The sequence below is a fragment of the Schistocerca americana genome, unplaced genomic scaffold, assembly GCF_021461395.2.
Source record: "Schistocerca americana isolate TAMUIC-IGC-003095 unplaced genomic scaffold, iqSchAmer2.1 HiC_scaffold_352, whole genome shotgun sequence".
Classification (NCBI taxonomy): Eukaryota; Metazoa; Arthropoda; class Insecta; order Orthoptera; family Acrididae; genus Schistocerca; species Schistocerca americana.
In genome coordinates, this window is record NW_025726074.1 from 42,166 (window position 1) to 47,500 (window position 5,335).

Here is a 5,335-nt window from a genome sequence, read left to right on the forward strand (position 1 = left end):
AATCTGAGCCCACCGGTTTGTAAACGTCCCCATGCTCCATCAGACGACGTAGGAAAATTAGGGTGTCTCTTTCAAGATTTAGCAATTATATCGGTTTTCCCTACGGCCGCGCGCACACGCGTTGCCGTTCAGCCGCGCTTGCTGCGCTGTGTCTGGTCACTCGTATAAATAGGGTCAGCGCCTTCTCGAGCAAAAAAACTGAGCATCAGGGCCGTGTACCCAGCTGAATCCCCTCTCAAATGGAGCAGTTTAAGAAGTACTTTCCTTTCATGGAGTAAGACATACCGTATGTTTTCTGTCACAGTCCGCAGTCCTTCACGCGGTTTAGAAACTGTTACCCAATACAGAAATAAGTTGAAGGTAAATGACATGTGCACTGACTAGAAGACCATTTATTACCCTCTCGGTCCCCAGCGAGAAAAGGCTAGGTCTCTCTCACACTTTCCGAACAGCAGCCACTTTTGTCCAGTGTGAGCGACAGTACCCGCATGCCTAAACGCGGGTTCACATAAATCGGAACCCTGCCGCTGCTTACTCACCAATAGTATATGTATAAATATTTTTCTAGTACGTGAGATTCGTCTATCTTCATATTATGTCTTCCTCGGTGCCAATGGCGTGTAACATTAGTAACTAAAATTAAAATAGTGGAGCAGTGCGTACCGCTCGGCTGGGAGACGTGCGCATCCGATTTTTCCTTCCGCTACCCCTGTTCTTAAGATACTATTCAAGAAACAAACTCTCCCGTAGATGATAGGTTGTTACTTCTGTTTTTTTTTTTTTGGTTATGTTAGTTTAGGATTAAGGCTTGTGAAAGTGATGTCGTGTGTACCGTGCAGTTTGCCGGAATGTGGATACAGTAATCGGCAAAATTGATGCCGTCACCAAAGCCACATATAACCATTGTGCATATCATTCTGTAGCTTACTTCCTTCTCATTTCAAACCAGTGTTTAGTGTTTAAAGATGTCTCTTGTGCTGTAGGTTAGGCATTTAGGTTTTAAAAGGAATCTTGTGTGTGCTGAGTAGCCAGCGTACGCGTGCATACGAGCAGTGACAGAAAACTGCAAGTTTTCTATGATACAGTAGCTCTTAAAATCTTATTAGGTAATACATTGATAGTGTAGTCTTCCCATTGTCCAAATATAATCTTGCTTTCCATCACTTGCTAAATAAGTCTGAGAAACTAAATGACATAAATTTAAGTCACGAGTGTAGCAAAAAGCACTGCAAATTTTTTTTTTTTTTTTTTTTTTTTTTTTTTTTTTTTTTTTTTTTTTGTTACATCTCATAATTCTATGATAGATTAGGCAACATATTTAGCAGATAGCAGTTAACCATTGTGAATATCATTCTGTAGCTTACTTCCTTCTCATTCAAACCAGTGTTTAGTATTTAAAGATGTCTCTTGTGCTATAGGTTAGGCTTTTAGGTTTTAAAAGGAATCTTGTGTGTGCTGAGTAGCCAGCGTGCGCGTGCATACAAGCAGTGACACTAAACTGCAAGTTTTCTACCGATACAATAGCTCTTAAAATCTTATTAGGTAATACATTGATGGTGTGTCTTCCCCTTGCTCTAATATGATCTTGCTTTCCATCACTTGCTAAATAGTCTGAGAAACTAAATGACTTAAATTTCAGTCACGATTGTAGCAAAAAGCAGTGCAAAAATTACTGTTACATTTCGTAATTCTATGATAGATTAGGCATCATATTTAGCAGATAGGGTAGTGTCTTGGACGGTGAGAATCGACTTGTCTACGAGCCATTAACGCCCTCTAGCGATATCACGGCCTAAAGGACTGAGCACACCAGAGGAACTGCCCCAAAATGGGGCTCAGCAAAGAGAGTCTCGGAGCAGCTAATGAACCTGGTGCTAACTCTGTGGTCACCACAGACAAGGAGGACTCAGGAAGATGCTCAGATCTCCAGGAAATGATGAACATCAGGGAAGAGATGGAAGCCTTCATTTTTAATGACACAAACAAGATAAACAATGGACAAAAAAGATTCATTCTAGGGAAGCTATCTGAATACGAGCAGATACTAAAGAAGTATCAGATGGAGATCCTAGAACTCAAAACAGAGTTAAGGTGCGTGAAGACCCTGAAAACAAAAGCTTCATCAGAGGTCGAAAGCTATGCCAGCAAGGCAGCTGCAAAACCAGCACCTAAACAACAGCCCATAAAAACGCAACATTCGAAAGTGCTAATGATCAAGCCAGCAGAAGGTTATCAAAAAACTGGAGAGGAAGTGGAAGAAACTGTAAGAAACCTTATTTCAACATCGCTGAAGGATGTTCGCATATCAAGATGCAAGAAGACCAGAGGAAATGGCATTGTCCTCGAAGTCCCTAATGACCAGGATGTTGATAAAATCAGGAAGTGTGGTGAAGTCACACAATCTGGATTAACAGTCTCAGATCCAAAGAGGAGAAATCCGAAGATAATAATCTTTGATGTTCCGAGGAACACAAATGAGGAGGAATTGAAAATGGAATTATATGAGAGAAACCTCGCAAGACTTAACATTCAGAGGGAGGAGGTTATGGAGGGTACCAAGGTACTGTTTAGGACTGGTCCAAGAAACAGGGAAGAGACAAACCTAGTGCTGGAAGTAACAACGAAGGTGTGGAACAGTCTATCTGAACAAGGTCGCATATACATAAATTGCACCTCTCACAAAGTGCAGGACTATAACAATATAAGCAGATGCTTTAAATGCCAGGGTCATGGACACACAGCAGCAAAGTGTAAGAATGCAGAAACTACCTGTGGCCACTGTGCAGAATCAGGACACACTTTCAAAGAATGCACAAAAAAGAACCAACAGGCCCAATGTGCAAACTGCAAGCGTGTGAAGAAGCCGCATGCTCACGCAGTGACTGATAAAACATGCCCAGAATACATTAGGATCAAGACAATACAAAACAGTAGAATTGACTATGGACAATAACAACAATGGAGTACCACAACGAGGAAGAAGAATGCAGACAGAAACACAGTACAGAGACATAAAAATACTACAGTTAAATGGGCAAAGAGCAAGAATAGTTCCAGACCAACTGGCGCACCGAATCCTTGAGGAAAACATAGATGTGCTATTGATCCAAGAGCCCTACTGTCTCAATAACATGGTAGGTGGATATCCATCAGACTTCCAACTTATGTACAACTCTAAAGATGGTCCACCAAAGGCAGCAATAGCAACCAGATCTCAAGTGATAACAGCTATGCAGCTGACAAATTTCAGTACTACTCACATGGCTGTCGCCAGCATTAACGGAGAATTTGGGGAAATGTACATAGCCAGTATATACTGCCAATATGGGGAACCTATAGACGAATTCCTGCAAAAATTAGACACTCTCCTGGATCAGCTAGAAGGGAAACCAGTCATAGTAGGACTGGACTCGAACGCAAACTCACCAGTCTGGCATAGCTCCATGACCGATGAAGCAGGCAGAATGCTTGAAGACTTCATCGCACAGAGAGGACTAACAGTGATGAACGAAATGTCAGACCTCACAACATACTGTGGCCCAAATGGACAAAGCAACATTGATGTGACAATCTGTACTCCCCCAGCAGCCAGAGCCCTGTGCAACTGGATGATTCATGAGGAATGGACATCAAGTGACCACAGGGCTATAACATACAAAATCAAAGCACCCCAAAGGAGGAGAGAGACAGTGAAATTGGCGACATATAACACAAACTTCGCAAAGTGGACCATCTTTGACAAACAGCTTGTCAAGTCCACAGAGAACTGGCCACAGGGAACAAATGGTGTAAATGGAATGGCTACCAGACTGCAGGAAGCTATCTATGAATCCTGCAACAGATCCATGAGAAAGCGAACTCGTGTGCAGAACCCAGTTCCATGGTGGAGTGCAACTCTTGCTGACTTGAGGCGTGACACCATATCTGCACGACGTACATTACAGCGAACACGGAGAAGCAACAACCAGACTGCGACAGAAGAAGCAAAGCAGCACTATAACAGGACGAAAAACAAATATAACAAAGAAATCGTCCAAGCCAAAGAGAAGATGTGGAAAAAGTGGGTATCTGACTGTGATCAGAATGATCCCTGGGCCATAGTGAAGAAAGTAATCCGGCCAAAACGCGGCACAGAAAATGTACTGAGTAACGTAAAAGTCACAGACCAGACTACAACAATCACATGGAAGGAGACTATAAAGTCATTGCTACAGAGCCTTCTTCCTGACGACAATGCAGATGAGGACACTGTCGAACAGCAGGTGGTGAAGATGGCCAATGAGGATTATGGAAACAGTGACATAGACCCCGAATTCACGCCAGAGGAAATAGGGACTGCTATAAAGGCCTGTAAACCAGGCAAAGCGACAGGCCCAGATGAAATTGACGACAAAATAATAAAGAGGGTCTGGCACACGTGTCCCCATCTTCTGGTGGACCTATATAACAGCTGTCTGCAGGAAAGAAAGGTCCCAGATGAGTGGAAAAAGGGTAATGTGTGTATTCTGCTCAAATCAGAAGAAAAACCCAGGGATGAGCCAAAGTCATACCGCCCAATATGTCTGCTCCCTATCATAGCGAAGGTCTTAGAACGCCTACTTGTAAATCGCCTTGACAAGTTGTATGACGAATCAGGGCTCAAGGCCCCAAACCAGTTTGGGTTCCGGAAAGGTGCCTCAACTGAAATGGCCATTAGGCAGCTCCTAAGCAACGTTCAATGTGATGAAAAGTATGTAGTGGTTATTTTTGTGGACATAGCAGGTGCCTTTGACAACCTCTGGTGGCCTAGTGTCATGAGACGCCTAAGAGAAATCCAGTGCCCGCGTAACCTCTATGATCTGATGGTGGACTATTTTAAGAACAGAACAGTTATAGTTAATAATAGGGCCGGATGTGTAGAGAAAACAGTCACCAAGGGATGCCCACAAGGCTCCATTTGTGGCCCATTCCTATGGAACCTTGTCTTCGACGAGATAGTAAGCGAAAAGGAGGGTGATCAATGGACAAAAGTGGCATACGCTGATGACCTAGCCGTTATCGTTAGGGGACAGAGCCGTAAACAAGTAGAAGACCGAGCAATGCGGGCCCTAAAGGAGGTAAGCGAATGGACCAAAAAGAACAAGCTAGGGATATCTAAACATAAAACAGTAGCCATGACCATCAAAGGCAGTTTTGACAGGAATAGACCGCCAATAATCCCATTCGAGGGGGGTAACATAAAGTTCGTCTCAGAGGCCACATACCTGGGTGTAACCCTTGATGAAAGACTCCTGTTCACACCACATGTGAAAAACATCCAGAGAAAGCTAGGTGCCATCTCAGGCTTGCTATTGAG